This window comes from Lissotriton helveticus, chromosome 4_1 (assembly GCF_964261635.1).
Source record: "Lissotriton helveticus chromosome 4_1, aLisHel1.1, whole genome shotgun sequence".
NCBI lineage: Eukaryota > Metazoa > Chordata > Amphibia > Caudata > Salamandridae > Lissotriton > Lissotriton helveticus.
In genome coordinates this window covers 2,024,393,246-2,024,409,873 of record NC_136063.1, presented here as the reverse complement: position 1 = coordinate 2,024,409,873, position 16,628 = coordinate 2,024,393,246, and positions in this window count along the sequence as shown.

Here is a 16,628-nt window from a genome sequence, read left to right as displayed (position 1 = left end):
TCTGTCTAGGAAAGATGATTATAGGTCCGCAATAAGGCTCTATAAATCAGAGATTAAATTGGCGCAAACCTCCTTCTACGAAGGGAAAATTAGTGCTGCAGCCAACGCGCCTAGGGAAATCTTTAGGATAGCCAAGTCCCTTATTTCACCCCCGGCTGAGCGTCCTACTGCTGAAGGGGCACAAGACCGCTGTAATGAGCTAGCTGCCTTCTTCTCCAAGAAAATTTCGACCATATACTCTTCTTTTAGTAATCCTACGGTCAACGCCCCCTCCGTCCCATCTAAGCCAGCTGATTCTCTGGCTCTCTGCAAACTGGATATAATTCCGCTTCTTGATGCCGGCAGCCTGGATAGATTAATTTCTAAAGTTTCTTCCGGGTCTCCCAATGACCCGGCACCCCCCCGGATCCTTGTCAAGGCACTGGTCGTTATTCGTCCTGTCATCCTGGAAGCCTTAAACACCTCCATCGTGGCCAGGTCGGTCCCACTCCCCTGGAAGTGCGCCATGGTGAGGGCGCTTCTCAAGAAGCCCTCCCTGGACCAGAGCAACTTGTCCAACTATCGCCCCATTTCGTTGCTCCCCTGGCTGAGTAAACTGCTGGAGAGGCACGCCAACAATATCTTAACAGACTATTTGGAGTCCAACTGTCTGTTGCGTGCCTCCCAGACAGGTTTTCGCCCTCAACATGGCACAGAAACCGCTATGTTAGCGGTTACAGAGGAAGCAAGAACGACTTTGGATCGGGGAGGAAAGGTGGCCATTATCCTGTTAGACCTTAGCGCCGCGTTCGACACGGTGAACCATGCCACGCTATTACACCGACTGGCGGGCATGGGCGTGTCGGGCGCGGCTCTAGACTGGCTTACCTCCTTTCTGAGTGAGCGCTTTTTCCAGGTCTTCGAGGGTGAGATAGTCTCTCCCAAACACCCTCTCAGGTGTGGGGTCCCTCAGGGCTCCTCCCTGAGCCCGACCCTCTTTAACGCCTACATGGAACCTCTGGACAGGATAGTCCATCCCTTTGGTGTGCGTATAGTCACCTACGCGGATGACACGCAGCTTGTGGTCTCGTTAGACCACGCAGATGGATCATCCGACACCTTAGGCCCCTGTCTAGAGGCTGTTGCCAGATGGATGCAAGCCTCCTGTTTGAAGCTTAACGGGGAGAAGACAGACATCATTCTACTCGGATATCCCTCCCCGTCTGCTCTTGCACCCGTCTGGCCACCATGTCTTGGCGCTCCTCCTGCCCCCAAGTCCCAGATAAAGAGCCTCGGGATCTGGCTTGACACCGCCCTTGATTTCTCGGTCCAGGCTACTAAGACTGCCGCCACTTGCTTTGGACTAATGAGGATGCTCCGGCGGGTGCTCCCTTTGCTCCCTTTCCAGGCGAGGAGGACCATGGTCCAGGCCCTGATTCTCTCTCGCCTGGATTATGGGAATGCTCTCTACCTAGGAGCACCGGCTTCGGTACTGCAGAGGCTTCAGGTCACACAAAACAGTGCGGCCCGCCTACTGTTCAATCTCTCCCGTCGGCAGTCGGCGAGGAAGGCTCTGAAAGACCTCCACTGGCTCCCAATGGCTGCCAGAGTGCAGTTTAAAGCTTTGTGCATTATGCACAAATCCTTTCACCGTGTAGGCCCAGCGATTCTGCACCCTTTGGTCACGCCTTATGTCCCAGCACGCCCCCTTCGGTCTGGTACCTTGCAGCTGGCCACCTCCTCTAAAATTAACAAAGCCCGTTGGGGTGGCCGCTCTTTTTCCCATTCGGCGACCAGACTTTGGAATGCCCTCCCCTTTGCCATCCGAGGAAATAGCAACCTCCTCTCATTCAGAAAGGCCTTGAAAACGCATTTGTTTGCTAAATCCTGCTGATCTGCCCCGAGCCTGCGCTAAACCATTTTATCTTCAAGCGCTGCGAGGCCCTAGGGCAGTTATGCGCTATACAAATGCAATTTTTCATTTCATTTCATTTCATTTCAATTGACCAGCAGAAGGTAATTGCTTACAAGCAATGAAATGCGCATATTTAGTTAAACTATCCACAACTACTAGAATCACAGTATGCTGATTGATTGGTGGCAAGTCAGTAATAAAATCCAATGAAATATGTTTCCATGGTTCAGTTGGTGTCGGTAGAACCTGCAAAAGACCTTTTGGTTTCGTGTGATCGGATTTAAATCTAGCGCAGACTTCACAATCATTAGCCATCTTCATTATATCTTTTTGCAGTGTTGGCCACCAAAACATCTTTTGTATTTTTTCCACAGTCTTTCTGGGGCCGGGATGTCCAGCCATAGGATGGGAATGTAACCAGTTGAACACAGTTTCCTGTAATTTCAAAGAGGGCAGATACACTTGTTTTCCATGAAAAGGTATTCCTTCTTTGATAGTTTGATCCACTTTGGGGTTCAGCCATAGCTTCCACTGAGAAGGAGGGAAACTCTCGTGAATATTCTCTAAGAACTGATCTGCTGAGAGTACACAGATTACCTTGCCAGGATCGATTATAGGTTGAGGTGTTCCTTCAAAGCGATGCAAAGAAGAGTCTTTTCTGGACAAGGCATCGGCTTTCTTATTGTCTTGACCTGGACGAAAAGTTACGATGAAATCATATTCGGCAAAGAACATCATCCACCTGAGTTGTCGCGGGGTTAACATCCTAGCTGAACTCATGAACTGTAGATTTCTATGATCAGTATAAACTGTCACAGTAAATTTCGCTCCCATTATGTAATGTCTCCATTCTTTGAAGGCTTCAAGAATAGCAAGTAGTTCTTTTTCTGCTATAACATAGTTTTGCTCTGCTGGATTTAATTTTCGAGACATGTAAGCAACTGGATGCATTTGACCAGTAGTGTGATGCCTTTGAGAGAGAATGGCTGCAATGGCTACATCAGAAGCATCCGCTTCAACAATGAAAGGTTCTTCTACGTTGGGATGCATGAGAACAGGTGCTTCGGTAAAGGCCTTTTTTAACTTCTGGAACGCACTTTCAGCTTCTGAGGTCCATTCAAATTTCACCTTCTTCCTCAACAAACGTGTGATAGGGGCTACCACAGCAGAAAAGTGATCAATGAAGCGACGATAAAAATTCGCAAAGCCCAAGAAGCATTGTATGTCTCGAACTGATGTTGGAGTGGGCCATTCAGCAACTGCTTTAATCTTTCTATCAGTCATTTTCATTCCAGTGGGTGTGAGGAGAACCCCCAAAAATTCAACTTCTCTAACATGAAAATCACATTTAGATAGTTTACAATACAAGTTGTGAGACTGAAGAGTGCTCAAAACCTTTTTGACATGACCTTCATGTTCAGCTTCAGAATCGGAATAGATCAAAATATCGTCTATATAGACGATAACAAAAAGATCCAAAAATTCTTTTAAGGCATCATTCAGAAAAAACTGGAAAGCCGCTGGTGCATTGCAGAGACCGAATGGCATTACCAAGTATTCAAATAATCCGTATCGAGTCTTGAAGGCAGTCTTCCATTCATCGCCTTGTCTAATACGAACCAAATGGTAGGCCCCTCTAAGGTCCAATTTAGTGTAAATTTCGGCCTTTTTAACTTGGTCCAACAGAACAGGGATGAGAGGTAATGGATATTTATTTTTGACAGGGATTTTATTCAACGCCCTATAGTCGATGCAGGTTCTTAATTCCCCGTTTGCTTTTGGAATGAAGAACAACGGAGATGCTGCCGGGGACTTGGAAGGGCGGATGAATCCATTTTCTAAGTATTGATCTAAATACTGTCTCAAATGTTGGTTTTCTTTTTCTGACAAAGCATAGATACGACAATTTGGGACACTGGAACCAGGTACGAGATCGATTTGGCAGTCATAGCTACGATGAGGAGGAAGGAGGGCAGCCTTAACTTCACTGAAAACCTCTGCGAATTCCTTGTACATTTTAGGTAAAAGCGTCTCCTTCTCTTCTGCTGTGGCCAGTTGACTTAGAGTTGGTTTTGAGGTGTTTAGACAAGAAGAATGGCAAAAATCTGATAGGAAAACCAGTTCTCTCTTCCGCCAATCTATAATTGGATTATGTAAACAAAGCCAAGGCATTCCAAGAATAAAGCCATATTGAGGTGCTTGGATAACATCAAACTGAAGCTCTTCCTTATGTAATTGTTGCTTAGCATCCTCACAGAACATAACAACTTTGGATGTTTGCATGGTTACTGGACCTCCAGCTAATATTTTTCCATCCACTGCTTGAACAATTTCTGGAGTTTCTTTTTGTTCACAGATGATTCCTAAGCTTTGGGCAGTTTCTAAATCCACAAAATTACCTGTAGCTCCAGAATCAACCAAAACTTCCATTTGACATGTTTCACGAATTAACCTGATTTGCACTGCTAATCTAAAATGTGCTTTGTAGTTAGAGACACATGAGTTCACCGAAGGGAAGGCAATGGTTCCCAAGAGATCTCCCTTCAAACATCTTGGGCATGCTAGTTTTCCGACTTTTGATCAGTTTTTTCCAAAGCTGCTGACTTACTAGGATTCGGAAATCGTCCTTTAGGCTTAGTCAAACAGTCCTTCACGAAATGACCTTTTCGACCACAATAAAGGCATTGTCCATTTTTTCGTCGATTGTCTTTTTCTTCTTTGGACAAAGGTTGTCTTAAAGTCCCGATTTCCATTGGCTCAGAACTAGTTTCAGAGTTTGTGAATTGAGGCCTGGATTTAGCTTCAGATCTCCAATTAGGTTTGTCTATTCTTTTTTTATCAGATCTTCGTTCAGAGAGTCTGTGATCTAAACGCAGAGTTAAATTGATCAGTTCAGAGCAAACAGTAGGTTGAGGGTCTATTTGCGCCAAAACATCTTTTAGATCATCTTTTAAACCTTGATAAAAAAGAGCTGCTCTTTTTTCCTCTGGCCAAGAAGTTTCGGCGATCAATCTGTTGAAGTGAGACAAATAGGAAACAAGGTCCCTATTTCCTTGTTTTAACTGAAGCAGTTCTCGATCTGCAGATAAAGTTACAGTTCGTCGATCGAAAACCTTTTCAAATTCTTCCACAAAGCGTTTCCAGTTATATAACAAGGTGTCATCCTGTCTGACCAAAGGAACTGCCCAGTTTGCGGCATCTCCGGTCAAATAGGAAATTAAAAACGCAATTTTTGACTGAGGGGTTGGAAATGCAGCTGGTCTACAAGCAAAATGTAATTCTATCTGAGTCAAAAAGATTTGCACCTTGGAAGAGTCCCCAGAGAAACGTTCAGGAGCTGCCAAAGGAATCTGGGGGGGCACAGTAACAGCTATGTTCGTAGTTCCCCTACTAGCACCAGTTTCCTGAACGTCATCAGGAAGAGGAGTACCCTGCAATTGGATATTGTCTACCTTAGCTGCTAACAAAGCGGTTGCATTCATGGTTTCTTTTAAGTCTGCTTGCATACGCATGATTGCTGACATTATGTCATTGATGGTAGTCATTATGACTTCACATACAGACCGGGAGGAAAATAATTCGTGGGCTCACTATTCTGTCAGGCGAAGTCTTCCTCAGGGTCTGTCGTGAAGTTATAAGGACCCACCTCTCGATACCTCCAATTCCGAATGTAATTATTACACAGAATCTTGGAGTGATCAAGCGGGGGGGAAAAGGGAATTAGGAAGGGAACTGCAGGGAAGGAGATCTGAAAAGGAAAAGTTAGTAACAAATACTCCAGAAACCAAAGTGGGAATTCTCTGGAACACAAGCCTCTAAGAATAACACTCTATGAATCCAATAGACTTCTTGTACATTTGCATTCATTAACCACACTCCTATTCACAAGGTTGTTTGTCCTCACGTCTTGTGAATAGCGACAGATTCTTCTTTCAAGGAAATAACACCACACCTTAGTAAATAACCCCTTTACCAAAGTTTTGAGGAGAAGCCTCTTAAACAATATGCTGTCTTTTACATAAGCTCCTGAAACATCTCCTTTTGGCATATTCGCCAAATATTCCTACAAAGAATTGCGCCAAAATATTCTGCAATTGTAATAGAATTTATGCGCCTTTAATTAGCTTTGCGCTCCTCAAAAACATTATACAACCATTGCCAGCAATGAGATGACTTTGTATAATTCAAAGAAAAACATAAAGAGAATCAGAATTTCTGTGCATTTAAATCATCATTGTAATTAGCAGTTAAATAAACACCTTTTGATAATTTGCGTCATGAACACAGATTAATTATTCCCTACCTGTAGAGTACGACCTACTCTACTTCTCTGAAGATCACTACGTCACCTCTGGACACTCAAAACAGCTCTACACGTCAGGAATCCTGTAAACTGAGGAAGCTGGAAACTGCCACGCCCCCTGGAACGATCTCCGAAAGCCTCCGGAGATTTCTCAGCCAAAATGCAGGATCTGCCACAAACAAGATAGGGAGCAAGAAGAATCCACAGCCACTCCTCAGAAACGACCAGAATAGTGAGCACAGGAGACAGGGCGCGGTCGCGTAGGTTAGCGTGCCTACGGCGCTGACGCACGCGACCGGTCTATGAAAGCTCACGCATTAGGCGGACGCTTTTTACATGCCAAACCTCACGCATTAGGCGGAACGCTATTAGACAGTGTTTTAAGGAAAGGCAAGCAACACAGATAGCCTAACAAGGATGCAGGACAGATGCACAAGCAGGCCTAGAACACATCAGCCACCAACGCCCTCCCAGGGAGGGCAGATGCATTTTGCCACACGGGTACCCCCGAAAGCTGAGTGGGGCGGGCCCTAGACTGCAAGCCACCCGAGCCCTGACACGTGCCCAGGGCCAGAACCCCTGGCCCCCGCCTGAACCAGGGCACATGACTGAGATACAACTCCTCCACCCTCAATCCACTCAACACCGGACACCCACCCGCCTGCTACCAAGCAACTCCGAAGCGAACCCTTGGACCCTTCACCTGCCAAGCCTGCAAATTCACCTGCTTCCGAACCTGCAGACCTCCCACGGACCTAACATCAACAACAACCACCTCAAGTGCATCCTCCTCAACACCCGCTCCGTCCACAAGCACGCCGTCGAACTCTGGGACCTCCTCGACACAACAGCTCCAGACGTCGCCTTCCTCACGGAAACCTGGATGAACGCCTACTCAGCCCCAGACATTGCCATAGCCATCCCGGACGGCTACAAGATCACCCGGAAGGACCGCGTCAACCAAACCGGAGGAGGAATCGCCATCATCTAAAGGAACACCATCAACATCACGACCAACGACGAAGACATGCTCTCTGCCGCCAAAAACAACTACACTTCCAAATTCACACCGACCCCAAGACCACCCTTAGAGGAACACTCATCTAAAGACCCCCGGGCCCGTGCACACAATTCAGCGAAACCATCGCCGACTTCATCAGCCCGCATGCCCTAGCCTCACCAGAATACATCCTCCTAGGAGACCTGAACTTCCACCTGGAGAAAACCAACGACAGCAACACGACCACCCTGCTCGACAACCTCGACAACCTCGGACTCAAGCAACTGGTGAACACCCCCACCCACCTAGCTGGCCACACGCTCAACCCCATCTTCTCCGCCAGCAACCACGTCTCCTTCAGCCACTCCACCGGGCTACACTGGACAGACCACAGATGTATCCACTTCACCTTCAAAAAGACTACATCCCACCTCCGCACGCAACAAATTCCCCGCAGATGCTGGAGCAAAATCACCACAGACCAGCTACTCTCATCACTGAGCCAGAACCCGCCAGCCGACACCGCGGACACCAACAACGCGGCCTGCAACCTCACTCAGTGGATCACCAACCGCGCCGACGACCTCACTCCACTGAAGAAACCCCCAGGCGAGTCCCGCAACAGGAAATCCTCATGGTTCCCCAACACCCTCAAAAACTCAAAGAAATACTGCCGAACCCTCGAAAAAACCTGGCGCCACGATCAGACCACCGAAAACATGACTGCCCTCAAGAACGCCACTCGCGAACACCACCAGTTGATCTGCACCACAAAAAGGGTATCGTTCAAAGAGCGGCTAGACAGCAACACCCACAACAGCAAGGAACTCTTCAGCATCGTCAAAGAACTCTCCAAACCCAGCGCCAGCAACAACAACATCACACCATCACAAGACCTCTGCAACTCCCTCGCCACGTTCTTCCACCGCAAAATCACAGACATACACGACAGCTTCGGACCCCAGACTCCGCCGCCAGCCACCGAACCACCGACCCCCACCACCATCCTCAGCGCCTGGACCCCCATCAGCACTGAAGACACCACCCACGTCATGAACACCATCCACTCGGGCTCCCCCTCTGACCCCTGTCCCCACCACATCTTCAACAAAGCCGACATCATCATCACACCCCACCTCCGGAACATCATACACAACTCCTTCACATCAGCCACCTTCCCTGAGAGCTGGAAGCACGCAGAAATCAACGCCCTTCTAAAGAAACCCACAGCGGACCCCGAAGACCTCAAGAACTTTCGCCCCATCTCTCTTCTTCCCTTCCCGGCTAAAGTCATTGAGAAGACCGTCAATAAACAGCTGACTGCTTTCCTCGAGGCAAACAACTCGCTCGACCCGTCCCAGTCCGGATTTCGAGCCAACCACAGCACTGAGACCGGCCTCATCGCAATTTCCGGCGACATCAGAACCCTGATGGACAACAGAGAAACAACCGCTCTCATCCTGCTAGACCTCTCGTCCGCCTTCGACACCGTATGCCACCGCACCCTGATATCCCGCCTCTTCAACACAGGGATCCAAGGAAAGGCCCTGGACTGGATCACCTCGTTCCTCTCCAACAGAACCCAGAGAGTCCGCCTACCTCCTTTCCGCTCAGCGGCCACCGAGATCATCTGCGGCGTACCCCAAGGCTCCTCGCTCAGCCCGACCCTCTTCAATATCTACATGAGCCCCCTCGCCGCCAACGCACGCAAACACAACATCAACATCATCTCCTATGCTGACGACACCCAACTGATACTCTCCCTCACCAAAGACCCAGCCACCGCCAAAACCAACCTCCAAGAAGGAATGAAAGACGTCGCAGAATGGATGAAGCTCAGTCGCCTGAAGTTGAACTCAGACAAGAAGGAGGTCCTCATCCTCGGACAATCCCCTTCCGCCTGGGAAGACTCCTGGTGGCCCACTGCGCTGGGCTCAGCACCAAAACCCGTGGACCACGCACGCAACCTGGGATTCATCTTGGACACCTCCCTCACAATGACCAAGCAAGTCAACGCCATCTCTTTATCCTGCTTCAACACCCTGCGCATGCTCCGTAAGATCTTTTGGTGGATCCCCAGCGAAACCAGAAAAACTGTCACCCAGGCCCTCGTCACCAGCCGACTGGACTACGGAAACGCCCTATACGCAGGAACCACAGCCAAACTTCAGAAACGACTCCAGCGCATACAGAACGCCTCCGCAAGACTCATCCTCGACATCCCCCGCCACAGCCACATATCTGCTCACCTGAGAAACCTGCACTGGCTCCCCGTCAACAAGAGGATCACGTTCAGGCTCCTCACCCACGCACACAAAGCACTCCACAACAATGGCCCCGAATACCTCAACAACCGCCTCTTGTTCTACACCCCCACCCGCCAGCTACGCTCTGCCAGCCTCGCCCTTGCCACGGTCCCACCGATCCGCAGAACCTCCCCGCACACCTTCGACTGGCCAAGGACCATCTCACCTTCAGGAAACACCTAAAGACCTGGCACTTCGAGCAGTAGCGACACCCCCCACCTCCCCCCAACGCCTTGAGACCCTCACGAGTGAGTAGCGCGCTCTATAAATGTACTGATTGATTGATTGTGTGTGTTTGTATATCTATATATATTTTTTTATTTTATAAAAGGGGTTCACTTACCTGTTATATACTTACGTTTTCAATGTAAAGGTATGTTTGGTAAAGGCATATATGTGGTAAAGACGTGTGGCAAAGGCATTGCGTGATTAACACTGTGTGGTAATGGCGTGGGTGGTTCTGTCATACATCCATTTTGTAAACATTCGATGGGTGATGTTTTGATACTTGTGTGCTTTTATGACTCAAGATTTTATTGATTGATTAATTGATTGACTGAAATAGAAATCCTTAGTTTTGCTAAATAAATACATAAATAAATAAATAAATACATAATTGATTTAACTTAGCGATATTTACTTGATTCCCGAGGTCGTTTGATCCAGGTAAGCCTTTGATGGTTAGCAAGATCACTTTGCGAATTAAGTGAATGCTGCTGACATCTAGTGGAACCAGGAGGTTTTACCATCTTTCATCATTGTGAGGTTGGAAAACTGAGGACTGTTATATTGTGGCATTACCACCTGCTTTGCACAGTTCTTACATCTCTCAGAAATTGCACTATGTGCAGTATCATGCACTTTTTAAAAACAAATTATTATTGTCAAAAACGACTGCATGTAATTTAGGAAAAGGTCAAAAGGTTTCAATGACTTTAACCTTGCAAAGACCTCACTAAGAACAATTTACCAAAAGATGTTGATGACACTCACTCAAACCTGGCTGCGAGTTTGCATCGTCCTTTCATTATGTCCTGGCTGGTGGGGTGTTGGGTCCATGCTGCCACCATGGATGTCCCTGTAAAAAACAGTTGTGGTTTCGAACCCCATAATTCGCGTTTCTATGAAAGAAAGAGGCCGTTCAGGAATTTAAATAATAGTCTAACAATGTCAGCAGCAGGCAGGTTATTCCATATAGTCTAACTGCACAGTAAACATGACACCTAGGGCCATATGTATGAAGCTAATTTTCTGTCGCAAACGCTGCGAATCGGTAAAAATAGCGTTTGCGACAGAACATTAGCAATTTCCAATGTATGAAGGAGAAAATGCTCGCAAAACAAGGAATCGCTATTTAGCGAGTTCCAAACATTGCGAGAGTGTGAAATCTGCGAATTCCATTGCGATTTCCAAATTTGCGATGAAACCGATTAGCGAAATTCGCAAATCTGGAAATCGCAATCAAGAATTCGCATGACATGTATCAAACATTCGCAAATAGCGATTTCATGAAAATCGCTATTTTAAGGAATAGAAATTACCACCAAGTGGGAGCAGGTGGTAACCAGGTGCAAAGTATATAACGAAGGCCAGAATGCAACACACTTTTTTCCACAATGTCTGGGCTCTACATGATAGCGAGGAGGCGAAGACTGAGAGCTGTGGCGCAGAGGAGGAGACGGCAGGAGAGGATATTCCGTGCGCGCACCACCATCTTCCAGCGCACTGAGGAGGACATCTACACCCACTACAGACTGGAGGAAGATAGCATACTTGATTTAATAGAGGAACTCAGACCTACCTAGAACAACCCACCCGCAGGACACAAGCCATACCCACACACATCCAGGTCCTGTGCTCACTACACCTGCTGGCCTCAGGTAGTTTTCAGGGCGGGATAGCCACAGCAGGAGGGGTTTCACAAAGTGCCCTGTCGCGCTTCTTCCATGCGTTCCTTGATGCCATGACACATAGGATGCAACACCACATACACTTCCCCAGCACCCCACAGGAACTAGCACAGACCAAGCAGGACTTTTTACAACATTTCCCAATTCCCCCACGTCAAAGGATGTATCGATGGGACACGTTGCAATTCCCCCCCCCCCTCAAACGTAGAGTATGTATTCAGGAACAGGAAATGCTACCACTCACTTAACATACAGATGGTGTGTGATGCCAAAAACATCATCACAGACATAGTGGGAAAGTATCCGGGAAGCACACATGACGCCTTTATCTTCCGTCACAGTGGGCTATACCGTAGACTCTCAAGAGGTGATTTTGGCGAGGGATACCTACTAGGTAAATGCTCACATACATAGGCCACATTTCCACTGACTAGCATGTGCATTACAGTGACTAACCGTTAACATTTCCACCCACAGGTGACAGTGCTTATGCAGCCCGGGATTTCATCCTGACACCCTACCTTAATCCTGCTACTGCTGGGGAGCGGCGCTACAACCGGGCACACATTTCAACAAGAGGCACCATCGAGAGAACCTTTGGCATATTGAAGAGCAGATTCAGGTGCATCCATAAAAGTGGAGGCGCTCTCCAATACAGCCCCGAAACGTGCTGCAAAATTGTTGTAGCTTGTGCCATGCTGCACAACATCGCAACCAGGAAAGGGACACCAATGGAGTTGAGTGATTCAGAATCCTCCGACGTGGAGGGACCTGGACCTGTACACATGGAAGCTGGCGTAGCTGGTGCTGCAGCTGGGCGACAGAGGCGTGATGAGATCATGCGCAACTACTTCTAGGTGAGTAATAATGACACAATGGTAACTTCAATCTTAGCAAATGTGTTTTAATTGCTACAGCAACAATGGCACACATCCTCATAGGCAAAATGAAACACTCCCAATGCAATGCACATGTTCAATTCACAGTGCATCTATTTGAGTGTAATGACTGCAAAGTCAACACTGTAGTTGGCCATATTTTGTCACTGTAAGTCATTGTCATTTGGCTGCACATCCTATTGGTGTGTAGCAGGCCTGTTGCTCTTGCCACTACGGCGCCTCTCAACAGTGGGTGGTGGGGTGGTGGAGCTCCGCACTGACTGTGAGTCCTCCTCACTGGGAATCAGCACTCCTGGACCTGCCGTACGTAGGGCACGCAGTTCATCCAGGGCAGAAGTGGACTGCACAACAACAGTGGCGATGTCCTGAATGCCGTGAGAGAACTCACGCTGGGTTTCTATGGTACGCCTGGACAGTATATTGGTAGATGAGGACAGGCGGTTTATTGCACGCGTGTAGCGGTCCATGCAGGCCAGCTCTTTGCGCCTGGCAGCGCGTTCTGCACGCAACTCGGCAGTTAGCTCTTGCACAGCACCCCTGATTTCTTCACGCATTCCCCTGAACCCTGCCCTCATCTCACGCTGTATTGCCTTCATGTGTTTTGCTTGTAGGCGGTGTACTTGGAGCATGAGGGTAAATATGAGAGGTACCCCTTAACTAGAGTCAAGGGACAGGCACAACAACTCTGAATTGATTATACGCCTAGGTATCTACATCTACAGGAGTACCATACCGGATACACAATCCAGAGATACAGCCCCACACAATTGGCATTCAAAAATGGAATAATATAGAAATTCAATCTAAACATACGGACTCCAAGGGCAATTATATAGACCCCAACACCACGACAGAAACCAAAAGGTGTCTTGATAAAGGTGGACAATAACTTGGAAAACCACCGAAACGCGTCGACGCTTCACCCAGTATAATTCAGGATCTCGACATCTTCGCTGAAATATTGTATTATAGTACATATAGCTTAGGTGTTCACAATAGAGTCTGGATATACAATAAGTATTGCACAAATTTTATGTCTTACTGTTTTTTCTGTCTTTTGTGATTCAATCTTGCTGGCCAAAATTTAAACCTTTTTATTGTTTTATTGTTTTATTTATGCTGAGTGGGTTCCATTTTTGGACCACTCTCTTTTTAACATTTGTATATTTCAATAAATTGTAAGAATTCTTTATATATACTTGTATTGTGGTATTGTTTCTCCCTGACCCTTTTTGGCTTCTCCTAATCATTCTCACTCAAGGGAATACTCCTAGTTCATTGGTACTTGGAGCAGGTGCAATTCCAGCCCAGCAAAAACCGAATCTTCCTGCTGCTCAATGGAGCTGAAGCCCGTGCGGGGTCTACGCCTGCCTGTGACCTGAGGACCCTGGCTGTGTTGTGGCCTTGACTCCTGCTGCTGGGAACGTAGTGCATCAGACTGCACAATGTTATTGTTGTCATCATCATCGTCCTCCATGACTGGTAATGGCCTCACGATCCTCCTCCTGTGTCCCTTTGGTGGAATGATAGGACTGTCCTCCCCATCTGTGTCCTGCACCTGGCTAGCGTCTCCAGAGGCTTGGGGTCCTGTGTCTCTTCCACTGCCTGTGGGCTTATTAGTTGCAGGTGCTGTGGATAGAACAGCACACAATAATTTTATTTGCTAACATATGATGTGAAAATAAATTATTTCACAGTTTTTCCCTTACTTTACTTTTGTCATTCACCTTTCCTGACCTGCACATGTGAAAATTGCATGAGATGGATGCTACTTCCAACATTACTGACTATTGTGACTACATCTCCCACAATGCATTGCTGTGATTGCCTGTGTACTTGCTCTAGCTTGACATGTGGTTCCCCTAATCCCTAGGTTGCTGCAGGGGTTTGGGGGTGGTTTAGGGTGGGAAGGCATGCTTCTTACCTGGTCTTGCAGCTGGTTGGTCTGAGCTGTCTAGCACGGACATGCCCGCAACACTCTCTGGAGCCAGTGTGCCCTCTACCAGTTCCTCAAGCGGTGTTGAATCAGACACATTGGAGGTTCCCCCACCGGTGAGCTGAGACTGCTCCAGCCTGGCTGCCAATTTTTCCTTAGAGCGCTGGCGCAGGTCGTACCAGCGCTTGCGCAAAACTTCAACACTCCTGTGTGTCACTCCAAGGGCATTTACTTTTGCCTGTATGCCTTCCCAGATGCGTCTTTTTCTTGCTTCAGGCACCTTGTGTGAGCTCCTCCCAAATAACAAGTCATGGTTTGGCACCATCTCAGTGATGAGGGTCTCAAGTTCTGCTTCTGAGAACTTCAGCTTTCTCTTCCTAGATGTTTCCCCTTCTTGCTGCTCCTGCTGGGTTGCAGGCACATCTTTATTCCCACTCTCAGCCATGGCTCCTCAGTAGCAAACAACACTCTCACACTCTCTCACAATCAATGCTGTTGCCCCATGGATAATCAGTCACTTCCTCGATGGTGATGTCATCAAACTGCATCAGGATTGCGATTGGATGATTCTAGAAAATCGCGATTTTGCGATTTTCCCCTATGAAAAATCATAAAATTGTGATTTTTCCCGATGTAAAATCGCAGTTTAGCGAAATTATGTCGTTAAGGAATCGCTATTGATTTTTTGCGCAAATATTTAGCGATTTTGACCGAATCGCTAAATATTTGCGATTGTGTTGATACATACCGATTTGCGATTTACGATTCAGAATCTGCGATTCGGTAAAATTCGCAGATTCCGAATCGCAAATCGACTTCTTCATACATATGGCCCTTAAAATCTTACATTTTGCACTGAACAGAATATGCAAATAGAAATCTTAGAAGATTGTCAACGAAAGCAAGATTGAATAGATAGATATATGGAAGAACAGAGCGATATATGGAATTCAGCTTTGCTAATAAAATGTTGCTATTGTTATAATTAAACAAAAAGGAAAACAGAAACACATTTATGAAGCTAGATCACACACTTTGCAAATTTTCGTCGACAGAAATAAAATTTTGCACACCTTGAAAGAAATCATTACCTTTTCAAAAGGGGATATTTTGAAGTATAAACGTAAAGTAAGATGACTGGCACAAACCTTTAACATTAAAATAAAAAATAGTACATGACTCATAAAGGGATGTAGAGTTCCGGAATTATGTGAGCTCAACTTGGTGCATTAATTTTCACAGGTGCAAAATGGGGAATTAAATTAATAAAAGAAGAGTAAGACCAGTGACTAAGGGGGTGCAGTACGTTATCTTTATTTTCAGCATGTTCTATGTCTCCTTATTGAGCGTTTTTACCAATCTTTTCAGTGGATGGTTGCGAAAGCAAAAAACATTCCCTTGTGCCTAAAATGTTTGTGGGAACTTTGGTGTTGTAACTAAGCTGGTACTTTGGTATTACAACTGAGCCTCGTAGCTACTTTGTTAATGTATAAACTGATGTTCCAATCTAACATACTTACAATAAGCGAAATACTTAATATATTGTATGGAATTAAGAATACCAACCACACGAACAAGAAGGAATTGATGGCAGTTGAAATTAAATTTCAAACAATAAAGTTATAATCTGGCACATATTTATGTAAATCTTATTCAAAACTGAGGTGATTTTTAAGGTTAACTGAGGCCACCTAAACAAAGAACATTGTGTTAATTCAATATGCATTTGAAAGGAGCTTGCTACTGAAACAAACAGTACGTATGCCCTTGTTATTATAGCTCTCATAAAGAGCTTCCGTGGTTTATTTCAGTGTCTGAATCCAACAATCTACTGCTATGACATAGCAAGAGTTGATTACTAAACTGTTTACCCACTGTTGTGATGTCATAAAGGCCTTCCAGGCCAGGTTGACAGGGCTCTTTGGGAGCCTGTCAGTGCCGTGCTGCTGGTCTGTTTTGACTGAAAGCAGAAAGCACAGCAGCAGGAGGAGGAAGTAAGGCAGAGGAGGTGGTGGGGGGTTGGTTAAGGATAGCAGCTGCATTTTTTTAAACCTTTGAGACAGGGATACATAAGAGAGGCTATGTTATGTTTTGCTCCCCAATACTCCTCTTCCACTGCGCAGCAGCTGAAAGCAGGGCACGATGGTTTTGGGGGTCAAACATAACATAAAATTATGGATGGGTAAAAATTAAAAGAAAATATACCCACTCACATACCCCACTAACCACTCACACACCCACTCAGGTCACCCACCCACCCATTACATGGATGTTTTCCACTGAATGTTTCTGAGTGACATTAAATAGACAACAAGATGGAAGCTCGAGTTGTCTATGATGTTAGTCAGACCCCCGGGTGAAATAAATTCCCAGTAATTCA